This window comes from Triticum urartu, chromosome 1 (assembly GCF_003073215.2).
Source record: "Triticum urartu cultivar G1812 chromosome 1, Tu2.1, whole genome shotgun sequence".
NCBI lineage: Eukaryota > Viridiplantae > Streptophyta > Magnoliopsida > Poales > Poaceae > Triticum > Triticum urartu.
Window position 1 is genome coordinate 219,737,877 of NC_053022.1, and position 19,518 is coordinate 219,757,394.

Here is a 19,518-nt window from a genome sequence, read left to right on the forward strand (position 1 = left end):
TAATTCACATAAATATCACCAAACGGGCATAGTTCACACAGTTCAGGCACATTGTAACTACATACTAGAACTAGATTATATAAAAGGCGATGGCGAGCTTCACCACTTCCTCGCCGGCCCTTTTTGCCCTTCCGGTCGCCAGTGCTGCTGTAGGCGTCCGCAACAGGAGGCGGGTCGATGTCGAAGCCATCAGAGGAGGAGGGATTGGAGATGACGATGTAGCCTTGCAAGCGCCGGACGATGCGGTCTTGCTTGCACTCGAGCTTGGCCACCCTCGCCGCCTCCACCGCTGTCATCGCCGCCTCCCACTAGGATTTCTCAATGCCGAGTCAGAGCTGCTTGGCGTTGATCCTCCGGAGCCGCCAGGCGTCCATCTTCGCCATGGTAAGTGACTGACGGTACACCCACTGGAGGATACGCTCCTCCTCGTCGGGCACCGACATCACGCGGCGGCAGTGAGCGGACTACACAGCAGCGGCGGACCCGCCCCCATCTCCCTTGCCCTACGCCTCTCACGGCGGGTGGCACGTGCCTCTGACTCCGGAGTCCGCATCCGTGGCGCTGGCGGAGCGGGCACTAGAACCCACCGCTGCCCGCGCGGAGCAGTGGCCGGAGGTGGAGGAGGCCGTCGGGCGGGCGGAGCAGATTGGGTAGGCCGCCAGATCCACGTGTGGGGCGGGAAGGGCCGGCACCGGGGTCAGCACTGCGGTGACGGACGACAGGAGGCGTCGCACCGCACCCCGAGCTGTCGCCTGTATGACCAGCAAGCGCTCAAACGCGATACGGAGCGCCAACTCATACTCGTCTCCGGGGCTGCCGACTGTATGGTTGTCGGTGCTTGACATGCTCGCCGGCGCCAGGGATTGAACGGATTAGGGAAAGGGGAGCGGAGTGAAGTGAGCTAGGGTTTGCTCCAAAGGGGGATTTTGTGGGGTCGAGATGGGCCAGCGGTGGGCCAGGCTGATGTGGCGAAGGCGCCCAGGCCACCCCATATCCGTCCTATATTTTGGGCTGGATATGAGGGATGCCGGTCAGCTCGGGCGTTTGGCCGCGGTTTAAGAGCTCCGGTTGGGTCGTTTTTTTGTGACCTGTTGGTGACCGGACGGCTTGCCCGGGCGTTTGAGACGTATTTGAGAGGTGCGACGGTAGATGCTCTAACTCCGCACTATGACTAGCCTATGGATTCCATAATAAATAAAATAGTGGTCAAAGTTTCAAAACACTATGACCATAAACTAAAAGAACAAGTGCTGAGAAATGATGAGACAATATAGAAAATAATGTCTTTCTAGAGATGGAATAGGATTCTCCCTATCTAGCTCTGTCCCGACAGTGCGTTTAGCGTCGTCGATGGATGTGTTGAGGTGTGTCTCCGATGGATCTTCTGAGATTCCGTCGACGTCGGTCTTCCGTGGATCTTGGTGGATCCAATCTCATTCACATGTATTCACGTGTATTCAGATTGGATTCTTTCAATTTACACTTATCTTCATCGATGGTGATTGTTGTTCTGGATCCTACGGGGTATTAGCACGACGACTTTTTAATTGTCCACTACAAGTTTGCCCGGCTAGTGAGTGAAGGGCAATGTTGATGTTATACTTTCGGCTCGCTCCAATGCTTATATTTGTCGCTGTGTAGTCCATGAATCTAGATGTAGTTTTGATGTGATTTTTGTAATGTTCGGCGTTCCTTGTACTTCCATCACTTAAGAAGTTTCTTTTTGTGAACCAACCTGTGGTTGGGTGGTTAGAGGGACAATGATATTCTTAGCCCATCAGGGTTCAACTCCTGATGCTCGTATTATTCTTGAATTTATTTCAGCATTTCCGGCGATGCGCTTTCAGTGGGAGGAGACGTTCCTGTCAATGACAGGTGCTTACAGTGACTTCATAAATTTCAAGATGACAATGCCGGCTCGGTCTCTTGGGGTGTGTTTGGTTCAGGAACAAAGTGTAATGGAATGGAATGGTTCCGTTCCACAGGAATGGAATGGTTCCGTTCCACAGGAATGGAATGGTTCCATCTCTGTGTTTAGTATGAATAACGAGGTGGAATGAAATGGTTACGTCTCAATGTTTGGTTGGTGGAATGGAATGGAATGAAAAATATTCAAATTGGTGTTTATTTCTTGTCAATATATGCAAAAATGATTGTATTTTGAGAAGCATTTCATTTAAATTCCAAAACAACATTTCCTTTTTCTTTTCATCACCACTAATTTGTAATTTGCTTCACAAATATTCCAATAAAACGACATGATTAGTCTATATATAATATACATGCACAAATTTACAATTGCAAAAGGCAAAAGAAAACATGTACAAATAGACAACAAAATTTGTCATCAATCTCAACAAGCATGTACAAATAGACAGAACAATTGCAAAAGGCGAGAACCGCTGCTAGCACCCAAGCCAGCCGCCGTCGCGTGCCTCTCCAACTGCCGGCTGAGCGCTGGATGTCGGCACCCGTCTTCACGGCCGCGAGCCACGCATCCGCCACCCTGAAGCCAATTGACGAGGAGACGACAGAGAGGAGCAGAGGGCAGCGCGGAGGAAGAAGAGGAGCAGAGGACGGCACGGGGGAAGGAGATGAGCGGCCGACGGCGCGGAGGAAGCAAAGGAGTAGAGGAGGTGCGGGGGAAGGAGATGAGCAGCCGGCGGCGCGGATCGAGGGAGAGGAGCGGCCGGCGGCGCAGATCGAGGGAGAGAAGCGGCCGGCGGCGGGAGGTGAAAGCGCCTCGCCAGAGGCCGTTCCGCGTGATTCCTCCGATTTGGAGGAACGCGTGCGTTTGGCATATTGACAGTATATTTGTTTCGGGAGGACGAGTTGGTTCCGGTCCCTGATCCAACTAAACACGAGGACGAGACCCAGGGACAGAATGGACCCGTTCCATTCCGGCCCGTGATCGAAAGCAAACACATCCTTGGAAGTGCTCATAGGGATAGGATATGCGTGTGTGCATTTATAAGAGTGAATGTATGCGCGTGTGTATGAGTGCTTGCGTCTGTACTAAGGCTGGTCACAATGGGCAAGAACATAAGCTAGTAACTTACACACTTCCCTAGACTATGTTACTACCTCCATAGTGGGTAGGAACATCTATGTAGTGTCATGCAACGATGTATTTATTAGGTTATAGACTCATTGTTTCTTGGAGTGTGTGATGTTCCGGTAACTTAACTAGTTACCACAAGCACCTCTCTCTTTATTAAATATGTGTCACATAAGCAAAGTTGTATTGGAGTGTGTGATGTTACTTCTAAATTTCTCCCCATTGTGACCAGCCTAATGTTAAAAAAAGCTTTTTCAAAAAAAGTAGAAAAAGAATATGCAACGGGTTGCGAATCGGCCATTTGTATTTTAGGATTTTCAGAAGTCCTCTCACAGGGTCACGATGCGTTCCGTCTCTCATAAACCTGCACACCTACGCTCTTGTTCCAATGCAACACCTATTTATTCACTCTGAGTTAAGTATACTTCTCTCTCGTCCTTTCCGATTCCCGAAGCAACTTATGCTTGCATGTAACTGGGTCTATTTTTAGTCGTGTGGAGACCGAGGCGGCGGCTACTCGATTTCCTCAAGCTATTACTCCTTGTGCGGATGTGATATCTCTTTTCAGTCTCAGTCGACGGTGGACTTGGACGGCAGCTCATAGGTGGAAGTACTCCGCCGGCCAACACTTCCTCTCGTCGCCGTCGGACCACTCCCACCCACCAGGTAACTAGATAATCCTTCCCACCCTGCACCACCTTTTGATTCAATCTCCACTTGTTTGTGCACAGCGTCGCGCTAGCGCACTGGCTCCGGTGTCGCCGTGCCGCCACTTTGAGCCCGCCGGCAGCACTACCTGTACGTAGCAGCTCTCGCGTTCGATTCACTCCCCGTTTCGTCGCACCTCGTCCTGGATCAGTTGCGTGCGTCTGCTTGTGTTAGCGGGACGAAGGTGGCCGGGGACGACGGATCGATTACCGTCCGGCCTGGGAAAAAGTAGGGAAAGCAATCCTCTTCTTGGAAATCTATATGTACATGTGAATGTCTGTTTCATATAGCTATTTGCAAATGCGCATGGCTATGGCTTATTTACTTACTTGGAGGATTTTTTTCAAGTTATTTTGAAATGTGTGGAAGCGTATGCATTTGTTCAAAATGGTTGTTAACTCAACTGGTTGCCCCATGTTTTGTCGGTCTTGTAAGCCTAGTAGTGAATCTACACTCTAAACTATATCTATATACATCTGTATGTAGTCTATATTGAAATCTTTAGAAAGACTTATATTCAGAAACGTAGGGATTATAATTTTTCTCACAAGATTACTTCTAAAGTGTAAAATGTGCAAGATATTTTTTAAAATTTTGTATAATTCGTCATGAAATCGCCTGGTTTTAATAAATTCAATGATTTTTTAAATTAGATTTCATATTTCCATTTAAATTAGATAGTTATCAATGATACGAAAATAGAAAATAGCTTTGGAAATTAAATAACTTTAAAGCTTATTTTTTGTCGAAGTTTAGACCCTTTTGAGATTTCTTGCGAATGGGCTTCTGAAATAAAAAAGAAATAGCTTGTTGATATGAGTAGTCTATCATTTTTATTAAGGCAGCATATCACATACACCTCACTCAAAAAAACCAATGCTATTGTTGGCACAGAGAATCGCCCCCCTCATAGCACACGTCTATGTGCATCAGTGCGAGCATCCACGTGTGCTCATGTTGTGTGCCATGGTGGGACACACGCACAATCTACATGTCTACGCCACTAACTCCGTCACGTCCATGGAACCATGAGGGTTGTGATACCATTTGAAATGTCTTGGTCATAGTCACCGGTTCCCGGCTGTTACGCTTGGGAAGATCTAGCTAGACTGGCCTCACATGCTGACACTAGTTTTTTCTTCGCACTTTGTTCTCACTTGGTCACTCATCCTCACATCACTCCAAGCCGAACACACATAATTTTGAGGTTTCTTACTAATAGGCTCTTGGAAAAAAAGAAATTCCTTATTAATATGATTAGTCTATCATTTCTATTAAGCCAATATCTCATATCATCTACAATGAACATGCAACCGTAGCATCTCTACCGTTCGAAGAACATCTGACCGAACCGATGTGCTAGACTACAAGCAACACCTTCAAGAGGAAATCATCACTTGCATGATGATGTTTGCTGGTCTAAACAAAAGTCAAAGCTAGAGTTGTCACCGCCCTAGAACTCTGAACCAGCACCTTCAACATGGCGTATGTGATAGAATCTTTAGATCTGGGCAGTGTCGTATTAATCAAGAGAAACAATTGGTTGGATCTAAGTGTGGAAAAATCGACCACTCGTTTTATGTTGTTCCACGCATAGTCCGGTTTATCCAATAATATAGACTATTGGTGAAGAAGTGTAAGCCTACGTTGAATGGGGTGATGACCCAACCAATATTTCTTCAATGGTCACTAAGTCTCGTTCCTAGCGGCAAGGGACTATTGTGGTCTTCAATGCGGTGAGGCGTTTGCAGGCGTTCATTTCCTTTATTGTTGGTTCAGTCCAATTCAAACTTCGTCGAGCAACGTACAATCAAAGGAAGAAGATAGACAGTATGGTTTTTTATGTTTCTTGTCGTTTCGTGCCATGTTGCCTTGTCATTGTACTATCTAATGTTCTCCTTGGGTGTCTATTTTTTAAATATATAAATAATGATCAATGTATGGCATTGCTAATATTTCACTCACACAAAATTTTGTTTTCATCTACCTGCAACTACAAACAAAACGCTACCAAAATCAATTAACAAAAGAAACATTTCTAAACTTTGTCGTTGTGCAGAAATGATCGCAATGACTACATGCCACAGATTTTCCATCTATCGGATAATATTTTTGTATCTTTATGCGGTTCACTCTCTTTTGTTTGATAGGTGCCTAGCTGCTGACCGAGCCACACAAATGGAGCTGGAAGATGAAGCCGATATTTGGGCGCCCATTTTGGCTCATCCTCTTGACCAGGCACCATCTTCTGATTTTATTTTTCTTCCGAGCCAGGTATATTCGATTACATACATAACTGCCTGATTTCCTTTCTTGCCATTGAACAAAATTCTGGTTTATAATTGCTTGCAGGCGACACTCTGCAATGTGTCAGCCCAATTAGTCAAGAACAATATATGATTCTAATATGTTTTTTGTAAAAGGGAAGTTAAACCTATGGTCTCTGCATATAAGATCCTAATATGAATTATATAATAATATATGTGATTCTAAAGAAGACTGAATGCGGGCATGATCCATGTTGGCATACTCTTTTTTTTTTGCGAAATTATTGGCATACTCTTAAAAGTGAGGGATTGGTCTATTATTGTTGTCTGGTCTTTCATGACACCAACATTCAGCTTTTTGTCCTCTCGTTCGCTTATATGATATAACTAAGTAGATAGTTTGAATCTTGCGGTGTAACATATGAGAAGTGATGTCCAGAAAATATACATGGTTATTTATATAATATTTCTTACTAAATTTTTTGAGAAATGTTTAACGGAAATTAAGTTAAGCGATAACTAATTTGTCTATACACCTGTGTTCCCATTGGTTAAAATCTTATTGGAAATTAATTTTCCGTCAAGCTACAAAATATTTGACCAACAGGAGGAAAACAATATTCTATCGCTAGAAAAGAAAATAAATTTAGTGAAACATTTTTCACTTGATAGCGTTTGGCTGAAATCTTTCTACAACAAAACTGGTTCAACAATACTTATTGTTATACTACTTGTTAACTGGGTCATCAACTTTACTCGAATGATAAGGATAAAGTACCAACTTACGTGTTAGTTGATGCACACAATTATATATATATATAGGGAAAATACATTCTACCACCTAGGGGTAGTTATCCCACATGTCTCATATACTACCATATGGTACTATATATATACTATTTTATCATTCTAAATATGTGCATATACTATATATAAGATAATTCAAAGTGTGTTACATGAAAAAAATTGCAAGTTGACCCGTGGTTTTTAGTATATTTGTGAAATACATATATATTTATACGTAAAAAGAAGCATATTTACAATACGATACATACTACCTAAAAAGGAGTATATATACTACCTAAACATTTTTATATACTACATACTATGCGTATATACTCTTCGATTTGATAGATACTACATACAACATACAAAACTCAAGTGGTGGTAACTATCACTGGAATTATTGCGCATCTTGAGTTATATAGGGAAAATCCATCCTACCACCCGATGTTAGTTACCCCACATGTCTCATATACAATCATATAATATTATATATACTCTTTTATCATTCTAAATATATTCATATACTAGATGTAAGATATTTGAAAGCAAATTACACGAAAAAATTGCATATGAGCCCATAGTTTATGTTATATTTGTGAAATACGTTCATATATGTACGTAAAAAAGAGTATGTTCAAAATATGGTACGTACTACCGAAAAAGTAGTATATATCTTAGCTAAACATTGTTATATACTACATATGACACATACAGACTCTCGATTTTGACAGATACTACATACAACATACAAAACGCAAGGGTGGTAACTACCACTGGTCGTAGGAAACATTTGTCATATATATATGTCTATAATTGAAAAACAAAGCCAAACAATATGCCTATAAAATTAGCTTAGAAAAAGAAAAGGAAAGACCCCAAGTATGTCCACATAAGCCATACCCTAGTATCTCGAAACCCTACTACAAAACCAAAAGGCAATAAGCAGAGAAATTGACACAAAGTTCCAAGACAACACATTTAAGAAGAAATCATGATTCACACGCTGACGTTGGATTCTCCAATAAGACGTGAGATAGGGATTTTCCACCCCGCGAAGATCTTTGAATCAACACCTTCAACAATGTAATAACACACGGACATCATTGTGGCCTAGTGAAGTTAGAAGGCCAGATCATGATTATACACCTCGACAAAATGCATCCTTTGTTTGCCTCCATGGTCGTCCCCCGAAACAGAAATCACTAGAAGGGAAGTTCCATCGCTGCTGATAACTGTCTACCCCGATAGTCACCATATGTGATATGGTAGCATCTAACAGCCACACCCCAAGATGCATCACTGTCACCTAGATGCAAACCCCTCTCGCATTCAATAGTGACGCTCCTCTCGCAAGCCACGATCGGGGAGAGGAGCGTCACACCTTGCACAACATCTGAATGAGACCAAGGCAACACCTAATGCATCGCACCATCCCACGCTCGCAGCTGCATCCGATCCACACGGTTGTGTCGGATCCACGCATCCTGGCTACCACTCTGGTGAGGCGCCCACCACCGATGCTTGACTTTCCTAGAGAATCTTGGGAAAGGGCACACATCGAGGCACGGAACAATTCCCGCTTGAACCATGTGCCACCCATCCCCCAGATCTGCGTCTACAACATTGGTGGGTCATGCACCGATGCACGCTCAACCCTCCATGCGCCAATCCTACTGGCTGCATTCAAAGGGTTTATCTGCATTCCCTAGTTGTCGTACATGCTTTGCCGGCAATAGCGTGGAGGAGAAATGGAGGAGGCGGGACTGCCGAATGGCGGCAAGGGCCTTCAGGTTGTCCTACCTTGGAGCATATGTTACTAACACTAAGTGGGGTCTAAGGTGGTCCCTGTTTAGCTATGCATTTTTGTTTTATGCTTGAATCACTCTATTTTACCTATATTAACAACTATGTACAAAATCTAAATAAAGCATACCGGAATCTGCTTCTTTGTCGAGTGCAAGAAAGACTTCGCGAAGGCTGAAAACATATGACAAAGGCTTTGATGACTAACAAGTGTAGGGGATCAATCGTAGTCTTTTTGATAAGTAAGAGTGTTGAACCTAACGAGGAGCAGAAGTAATTGATAGGCGGTTTTCAGTAAGGTATTCTCTGAAAGTGCTATAAGATATTTTGGCAGATAGTTTGATCGCAGGATAATTGGTAACAAGTAACAAAAATTGCAAGGTGCGGCAAGTGACCCAATCCTTAATTATGCCAAGGATAAGCCAGTAGTATTTATTGTAGTGATTAAAATGCTCTTGAGACCACAAGGGTATATTGTCAAGTTAGTTTCACCATAATTCATGAATTGCGTGTTCATTGCCTTGATAAGTGTTATGTGGGTGAACCAGAACTAAGATAATGTTCTTAGTTGAACAAGACCTACTTATGATTATACCGTCCATGCAAGCATCGGCAAATACAAGAGAGGCAATTAAGTTAAATCTAACCATAACATTAAACACGTGGATCCAAAACAGCCCCTCACAAAACAATTCATAAACTGGGTTTAGACTTCTATCACTCCCGCAACCTATCATCTACAAACTAAGTTCATGATGCCTTCTCCCAGGCCCAAAGATGGCCAAGTGTCATGTAGTCGACGTTCACACAACACCACTAGAGGAAGAACAACACAACATAATATCAAAACATTGAACGGTGATCAACTTCACATGATTAGTAATATCAACACTTCTCCCATGTCTTTAAGAACAAATGTAATTACTCACAACTCTTCATATTGAACATGTTCAGTGGGTATAAATATGCAATTAACAATCTGAACATAATGATATTCACCAAGTAAACCAAGTAGCATCAACTACAAGATGTAATCAACACTACTAGCACCTCCAGGTACCAATCTGAGATTTGTCCAAAGACTGAACACAAGAGATGAACTAGGGTTTTGAGATGCGATGGTGCTGGTGAAGATGTTGATGAAGATGAGACCTCCCATGATGGGAGGAACATTGGTGATGATGAGTGATTCGATTTCTCCCTCCCGGACGGAAGTTTCCCGGGCAAAATCGCTTAGCCAGAGAGCAAAAGTGCTCTGCCTCTGTTTCCGCCTTGAGACGGCGGCGGATGGTCTTGAAAGTCTTCTCTTGATTTTTTTTTTCTAGGGCCAATGGGAGTATATGACCAAAGGACGTCGAGGGAGGAACTCTGTGGACCCCCATAAGCCTGGGTGGTGTGGCCTTGGGGGTGGTCTCGCCCCTGAGCTTGTCGGGCCCCTGTTAAATTTCCTTTTTACTTATTTTTTTTCAATATTTTTTATATATTCCAAAATAAATCTTCGTAAAATTTCACTTTATTTTGAGCTTCAGAAAATTGCTATCTCTATTGTAGCTTTCTCAGGTCAGAATTTCAGCTGCTGGCAATCCCTCTCCTTTGGTGTATCTTGCATTTTTAAGACAGAAAAGACATTAGAATTGCATCATAATATGCAATATGACTTCAAAATAAGATAAATAACAATAGGAAATGATGATAAAAAATGGACGTATGTGGCTTCACCTCGTGTTGTACTCGTCATACACCCTCCCGTCAAAACCGAATTTGTCGAGTGTTCTTTTATGGAAACTTGACAAAGATTTTGTCGTGGGTTATTTGAGATACTCGATAAAAATTCATACATGGTGACGCACGACGATAACAGATGACGCGTGATGAAAACGGGTCGGTTTCCCTAGTGTAAAACTCATCGAAGGCTTTGCTGAGCTTAAACACTTGTCAAACTTTGTGAACATGAATGAAGAAAGTAAATGGGATGCCATCGAGCACGTGGTCATGCCGTCTGCCAACGAGCAATGGTGTTTGTTGAGCACGTTCACGTGCGTCGACCATTCGAGCGATAACTAAAGTAAACACAATGCAGGTTAAGAGTAGCATCTAGTCAATGATGGCGTCGAGCCCGGGTGGTTGCCCGGAGGAACTGGCGCATCGAGCCCCCATGGTCACCGATGAAATGGTTGCGCAAGATCTCTCTGTGCTCCATTGTCGCCGCCATGGATCTAATCTATCTCGCTGAGTTGGGCATGGATCCGGCTGAAGAAGAGGAGAGGAGATTGGTTGTAGCTAGAGGCCACGCTCATCATTGGCTAGCAGTTGAGCTGCGCACATTCGCTTGGGCAGAGGTGGCACCGATAATGGGGGAGAGGATATAATGGAAAGAGAGGGAGGAATGGGAGGAGGAAGGAGAGAGAGGAAGGGAGGGAGAGAGAGAGAGAGAGGAGTATAAAGATAAAAATAGAGAGGCTGTAGGTGTCGGCCTTTAGATTTGAGAGGATCCAACGACCCCTAGCGTGATCCGTGGGATGCTTGTAGCAACCAATAATGCAACATGTTTGCCGAGTGTAAATTGAAGGTTACTCAATATATATATATATATATATATATATATATATTCGGAGTGTAAATAGGGACATATGATGCTGTGTTTTGAGTGTAAAACATGTTTAAGGTAAAAAGATTGAGCAACTGTCATTTTGCCTTCGAACAGACATGTTCTCTATCAAAACTACGAGTATTCCTCAAAGATGGTTTTGTTTCTAAGCAGTCCATGTGACAACTTTTACGAACCTTCTTCAGTTTTTATCAAAACCTCTAGAGATAATATGATCATGTTTTTAGACTTTATTTGCATTTTCTAAAATTTAAAACTTGATAAACTCCATGTTCGGGGTCGATTCGTAGTAACCTGATGTTTGAAACTCCTTTTCTTTTCTTGGACATGGCCTAAACATAGTCTCAATAGCACAAATAAGCTTTTTTCAGCCCATTTTTATGCATTGTTTCATGCATTTCTAGTTTAAAATTTATAATATTCATTAAATGCCAGGAAATGCATTTAATGGCTTAAAAATATCAACAAACTTTTAATTTTTTTAGCACATAGAACATATCCTATATTCTAGATACCTAAATAGTTGATCTCCACTACTTATATTCTCTTAAAATGCACACATGCCAACTCATCAAAGGCCCTACAAACATGCATGGATGTTTTTTCATTATTAGTTGATTCCCACTACATGTATTTATCTCAGCATGCACACATGTCACCTCATCGAAGGCCCACCTCAACATGCATGCATGGGAAATGTTTTCCTTTATAATATGCTAGTTATATTCAATAAATTTGTCTAAAAACTTATATTTAATAAATATTTTTCAACTGTACAATAATCAAATATTATATTTTAGTTTTAGTTTATTAATCCAAATATTCATATTACATATAATCAACTTGCATGTGAACCGGTTCTTGCAGCAACACGCGAGGTAACATCTAGTTACATTTAGTTCCCAACTCCAAAATTTGGCATTTTAAGACATTACTTGTTGTTCCATCTATTTAGAGGGTAATATTCAACATAAATAAATAATGATATATTCAAATATGAATTACATGTATATTAAAATAGTCTATAGATTCAAGCAAAATAAATATTTAGATACTTAGATATGCATTTGTTGCTCCCTTCAAAAAACTAATCTCAAAATTTAAAATTGGCTCTTGGAATTTCAGATAAACATATGTATTTTATTGCTTTTTTATTGTTTGCTGAGTGTCTTCAGAAAACACTGGACAAGCATAAACTTTGCCGAGTGTTTTTGTTTGCGGAGTTTAACACTTGCCAAAGCGCGTGTTGCCGATTGTTATTTTTTGCCCGAGTGTTATCGCCTATACACTTGGCAAATGATGTGTTTTTATGTGCCCGATGAAACACACCCTGCAAACAGCCCGACACTCCGCATACAATGTTTTTTCCTTTGTGAAGAAAATAAATTAAATAGGAATATTAAGTCAGCTGCCGATCTTATTGTGTGGTATGTGGCTTGACCCTCTTATTAGCTTCTGCATGTGCTTCCAGGCCAAGATCACATGGAAAAAGTACTATGGAGCCACGTCCAGCTTGAGAACTCTCTTTTCAAACTAAACTTCGTTCAATCTTCCAGAACTATCCAAACTGAATACCTTGCATATCTCCATATAGCGTACAGTAGTAAACGTGCACATGTACCACGGTATCATCCTTGAGGCATGCGAGCACAACAACAATTCATATTTTTTGCTCGTACATGTATTCAATCCAGAAAAATACCTAGGAGTGTTTCTCTGGTTGATTTTCTTGCGTTGATAAATATCATATGTTTATGAATAGATGCAGACTGGAAGCGTTACTCCATACCACTCCAATGATATGCTTGGTCCACTTGATACAACATATTTATATTATGTTTAGCCAAATTAATATAACATATTTATATTATGTGTTCTTCTCCATTATGCCATAATATTTCATGTATCACATGATTTAAGTTTGACCAACAATACAAATTAAATGATACAAAACAATATTGTAGAAAGCGTTACTTTATACAGCTCCAATGATATATATTGTTCGCTTATAACATATTTTTTGTGAATACCATAATATATCATACATAAAGTGTGATACACGTTCAGCTTCTATTTTGAAAGGAATGAATCACCGCACAATCATTCGTCGGCAGTCGTATGACCACAAATAATTTACAATGCACAAAGATGTGGCCGGCTATATAAAGGCATGGACACAGATATGCAAGAGTAGCATGTATGTTTTTATGAGACCTTGAATATACTTATGGCATTTACACCTAACATTATTAGGTAGGTGGATATGTTAGACTTCAGTGTTGCTAATGTATGTAACATTGGACTTGTCTTAAAACTAGTGAGAACTTGAAATAAATATGTGATTTTGTCCCCAAATTTGGTGAGCATGATTCCATGTGCACCCCTTATTAATACTAAATTCGAAACAAATACTAGAATTTTTTGTATAAAAATCTTTTTTTGACATACTCATGTATGGCGTTTCATAAAGAATGACATCTGTGGTATTCTTGGCAAAAATAAAAAATCAAATTTATATTAAAAAACACTGATGAGTGAACAGTAAGGCCCTAATTGTATATTACTTTCGCTAAGAATACCACAGGTGTCTTTTCTGCATGAAACTTCACACACGGGTAAATTGGTTGACCAAATTTGATACTCTGATTTTTTTTGTTCACCTTCGTATTTTCGTTTTGTTTACCTACTAGTTTGCTCAAAAGATATAGAAAACAAATCCATGCAGACATTCCTACAAACCATACCTACAATTAATTAGAAAACAATCAATAAAAATTATTTGTTTACTTAATGAAAATTGTTTTTTACTTAATGGCAGATTGAAGAGTACTTCCATTTTGTGTATGGGGATGATGCCCTTGAGATCAACCTATCTCTGAGAGGTACTGTGCTTTCTTGTCGATTTTCAAACTTTACTACACATACATACATAGTACGAAATATATTTATAGATGATACTTCAGGGTTTTTACCCAAGGACAATTGGACGAAAAGGCCACGAGGTCCTCGCAAGAAACGGAAATTTCCATCGGTGAGTCTAAGTTTTGGGTGTGTTCACATATGCCACATGTCTATCCATTGTCGTGCTACAATTGCATATACATATTCTTTAGCTTATTGTTATGATATGAACATGTTATAGACTATGATGATCAGAGTACTTTTAAGATTTAAAAATGTCCAAACAATTATTTTTGTAGCACATTTACATGTATAAATGTATATGTGCATACAAAATATTAGACATAAATTCCTGGTCAAAAAGATATGAACCACATGGTCTCTGCAAGTGGGCGAGGTATTTATAATTCCTGATCGAAAGTAATTCTCATTGAAGATAACTGATTTATAATGTCTTGGAATGTATTCACGTGGTCTGCAATTAAAGTACCCTATTTGTCCTTCAAACACATCAATTGTTTGATCAAAAACATCTTATTTGTACCCTTCTTTTTGGGCAAACAACTCCTCCATTTTAGGCCATAAGGTGCGTGCATGTGTCTCATCAATGATATGGTTCAAAACATTGTGATCTACTCATCGTCGAATGAACGCACAAGCTTGGCGATGAAGTACCTTCCAACCACCTTCATCAATTCCCTTGGGCATCTTAGTGGAAAATACTAGTTTCAGTATTCTTTGACATATAACAAGTCCTTTATCTTGCCCTTCCATACTTCATAATCTGTATCATTCAAAGATATCATCCTGCTGGCATTCACTTCAATCTTTCACCAAAAGAAACTCAGCAATCAGCACAAGCAAGCCAAATCTCTGATGCCACTTTGTCAGGGATGGACATCAAAGATGTGATGCACAAATTCACCGACACGGTAAATATGCACACTACACAGCCTCCTTCAATTGGAATGAACTTTTAGGATAACTTCAACCACACATGCGCATGTGACATGGGATTGAACATGGAAAAACCTCCTCAACTTGAGAAGTAAAAAACCATGGCTATGGACTGACCGCTCCACACAAGTTTACTATGAGAATGGTGAGTACAAAGTCTTCTCTAGGACCTCTAGAAAGATTAAGATTTAAAACACACTCTCCAAGTTGCCAGCCGGCAACCACAAGAGACAAGATATCAACAAAGTAGAGTTTATACAGCTTTCTGTCCCTTTCGGTGTTTTGTAAACTGCTCTTAAACCACTAAACAAAATAGTACCAAATTTGGCAGATAAGTAGACGCACGAGTTCTTGAGATCCCCTAAAAAATGCAGCTCAATTGGACAGCGTTTGCATACCCAAACTGTTCGTCTCTCAAAATTACTCTTTTCTGAAACTGCAACAGTCAGAGTTGACAAAACTACTCTCAAATCTGGTGCTCCATTGACCCAATCCTCAAACCAGCTAACTAGGTTGAAGTAATCAAAGTAAGGAATAAGTTCACCAAGTTTTGGGTCAATCCAAGCACATTTGAACCACCAATCACCAGCTTGAACAATGTCTAGTCAGATGCAACAAATCTGACAGAACCTCCACTTCTTCTTCTTCCTCTTATCTATATGGTTGCGTGCCTATCTTGTGTTCTCTCTCACTCTCATAATGTCACCCACCACTACTAGGAGTGGAGTGTCTAGGGTTTTCTTCTCTACTCCCTTCACTAGGAAGCACTCACAACTGTTGGATGCAACGAAGATCAACAGCTGACATTTGTTGGACTTATAGGTTGATGTTGGGCAGCCAACACAACTCCATGTGGAGAGACTTAGCCCATCACCCTCGACCGACATAGCAATATACACCAATAGGAGTAATGTTTTACCACGCAAGGAGGGCATGAATCTGGATAATTCTGGTCTCCTGTTTTCCCTCTGATCTACTCACCTTGCCAGGATATCCTATCGAAGGATCTGCCGGAACCAGCTCCGACAAATATTCTACTCCTATTTTTAATAATTTCACTGGTATACATTTCCGCAGCAACACGCAGGTGTTATCCACTCCCTCCGTTTCTAAATATAAGACCTTTTAGAGATTTCAATAGGGACTACATATGGATGTATATAGACATATTTTAGTTTGTAGATTCACTCTTTTGCTTTGTACGTACTCCCTATTAAAATCTCTAGAAAGACAGAGGGAGTTGTTTTACTTAAGCGTAAGTACCTTCTGGCTAGCACACTGCTGGTGACCTCCCATGAGACAGTGGTCTGCCCCAGGTTAATTTTCACGTGTTCCTTTGTCATTTCTGATGTTTCTTTGCTTTATCTATAAGTTATTTAAAAGAAGAAACATGCAAAGAGATCCACCAAACAAGGTTTGCTGAAGCGTGTAACCTTCTTTTAGGATAAAACAAGTTTATTTTTCATGTAAAAATTCAGCCATTAGTTCCACGTGCAAGAATATTCTATACATGGATTTTACATTTTAGTTTTGAATTCTTCAAGCACATAGATTTGTTTCATCACCCGGCCACGGGTAAAAAAGTGTCCATAATTTCTCTGTGTTTAACAGAACCCACAGTGCGTAGGACAGTTGCATGTTGGTAGTAAGGGCACGAAATCTCGAGGTAGAAAAAACAATGAGCGATGGACACCTGACGATGTGACCAGACTGCTTAAAGGTATCCGTAGATATGGTGAGGGGAAATGGACAAAAGTGAAGAAACGGTACTTCAGAAAATCGGTTCGAACGGCAGTACATCTGAAGGTACATGACCTCTTTGATTCAAATAGTTTTCATATAAATCATGAAGGATTATGTTCCATATAATACGTTTATCGAGCCTATTGGATTTATTACATTGATACTGTTTGGAGTTTCTTATGGGCTAGTTTGGATGCAGCTAAGTAGATTCTTCCTTGTCTATGACAACTAGGAAAATCATCTAATTCTGGAATAAATAGTTTCTGCTTTTTTGATAGGCAATAGAACATCCATTACATATTTATGTATTTTGAAATATCAATATAAATATTCCATGATATGCAATATGTGATTTTCTGTTTGTGAGTTTTTATAATTGTGTGAATCAAAGTGGAGTTCGGCGATATTTTGCCTGTAAATACTAGATACATTTACATATTTGAGTTTCTTTTTTGGATGAGAGGTGCATTTGTAAGTTTGCTGGCACACGTTAATGGATCACATTGTTTGATCGATGGTGCAGGATAAGTGGAGAAACCTACGCAAAGCTTGTGGAGGTCAGATGTACCTCTCAAAAGGTCGTTTTCTCTCTCAAGACAGCTGATTTTACATGCCCAGGCTACCTCATTATCTTACATCCATATTTATTTTGGTACAGTGGAAGACACAAAATATTATGTTCCAGCCGTTGGACGAAGATTTGGTGTGACGGATCAGAAAGCTAACTATGTCATAGCCGGATAACTGTTCAGCCTTTAGGCCGGTCCCATGGTCATCTCTTTTTTTTAATAGCACTTCTGCTTCGGTATGTTAGAGTTATATGGATGATGTCTTTTGGTTTTTTGTATTCTTGTCTTTTGACATCCTCTTATATATGTATATATGATGACTTTTGCCTCCTAGTAATACAAGTTGCATATTTCCCTAACATGATATTAGAGCTAGGGCTTTTTTTCCGCACGCGCAACTCGTGCTCATCCAATCTTCTTCTTTCCGCTCGATCCACTCGATTCCGGCTGCTTGTTGTGCTGCCGCCTGCTGTACATATCACATCGCTCTCTTTTAATTTGTTCGATCTGGCTGCTGCTAGCTTGTCTGGTAGCTCTCCTTCTGGTCCACGTCTCCTGCAACGCATCGGCTGCACTTCTTCAGCCACGCTTGACGTCCTGCCAGTTTGGCTTCCGTCCGGATCTGTGCTGCACGTCGATGCCCAACGTCGCCGGCTCGCTCTAGTACGCTGCCGGCTCGATCCACTCTGCCGCCGGCCGATTCAGAACGCCGCCGGCTCACTTCGCCCGCCTCCTGTCCAGATCGGGTGCTCCACCTGGGAGGCTCTCTGTCTGGTCTCCTGCTCGGCCGCCGTCTCCTCGAGGTCAGCCGGCTGCCGTTCTTCCCAGGCTGCCGCTGCCGGCCGTTCCTAGGCTGTCGCCGCCGGCCGGCCGTCTGGCCCAACCGCCCCCGCAAGACCAAGCTGTTGCCGCCCGTTGGCCTTCCCTGCATCGGCATCGAGCCGTTTCTCGCACGGAACTGCCCGTTCACCCGCAGCGGCGCCTGCTCCTGGTCCAGCGCCAACCAGATCCGGCCCAGTCGCCGCCGGCCGTCCACTGCCTGTCGCCGGCCGCCCGTCCGCTCCCGCCCTCTCCGTACTGCTGCTGGCATCCACGGTTGCATAAGGGTGCTTGCGTGGTCGCTGTGTGGCGTGGAACTGCTACTGGTTTAAGTCCGGTTCGTGGTCCAGATCCATAGTTCAAAATAAAAAAAGAGAGGACAGGTGCAATGTCTGGTGCGCCTCTGCCGCGCTACCCGTTGACTGTCGACGGTGCTCACTATATTGATCCTGTCTCGCATATACGTTGTCGCTCGGTATTTGGAGCTCGTCCGTCTATGATGTTATCTCCTACGACGTCTTCAACAGATTGTACTGGTTGCTATTCGTCGACTCTTCTCGTGGTTTCTACCCGTGACGGCGGTGTTCACTCTACGTCGACTCCTCTCACGGCCTTCGCACGCGACGGTGCCGGCTCTACATCGACTTCCTCAGTGGCTTCCACATGCAGCCCTACGTCGACTCGCTACTCTCAGTCAACTCTATGCATGACTTCCACGGGTGGTGATGACTGCTCATCGTCGGCAGGTGTTTCTACCTCGACCTCTTCCGATGTGTCCCTGTCTGCGTATGAGATTACGCAGCTGCAATGCCTGCTTGCTGCTTGGGATTCTTCACCGACAAGTTCTGCAGTTTCTATGACCGACTCTTCTGGCACTAAGAAACCACCTTCTACTCATTCAGGTACATCCCCATGGATTCTTGATACTGGAGTGTCTTTTCATATGACTTATGATTCTTCCACTTTAACCTCCATTCAACTTGTCGAGTCTCCTGTTCGTGTTCTTACGGCTGATGGCACTCCCCTCCCTGTAGCTAGTCGAGGCACTCTTAGCACTTCCTCATTTCATGTTCCCGCCGTCGCTCATGTCCCTCGACTTACACCATGTAGCTCATATCTGGTGGTCAAATTGTTGACTCTAGTTGTAGGGTCATTCTCGACTATGATTCGTGTTCTGTTCAGGATCGTCGCACGGGCGCTCTACTTGGTGCTGGCCCTCGACGCCCTGATGGTCTTTGGGAGCTTGACTGGCTTCGTCTTCCCTCCGCTGCCACCGCCACCGCCAGTCTCACAACCCCT

At 42.1% G+C, this 19,518-nt stretch overlaps 1 long non-coding RNA gene across 1 annotated transcript; it reads left to right on the forward strand.

Moving 5' to 3' along the window:
• The first annotated feature begins 3,590 nt into the window (after positions 1-3,590).
• On the forward strand, positions 3,591-14,261 carry LOC125525320. The gene is made up of 4 exons (XR_007291263.1): positions 3,591-3,724; positions 5,917-6,040; positions 14,049-14,112; positions 14,194-14,261. It is a non-coding gene; the product is annotated as an uncharacterized LOC125525320 (long non-coding RNA).
• The last annotated feature ends 5,257 nt before the right edge of the window (positions 14,262-19,518 follow it).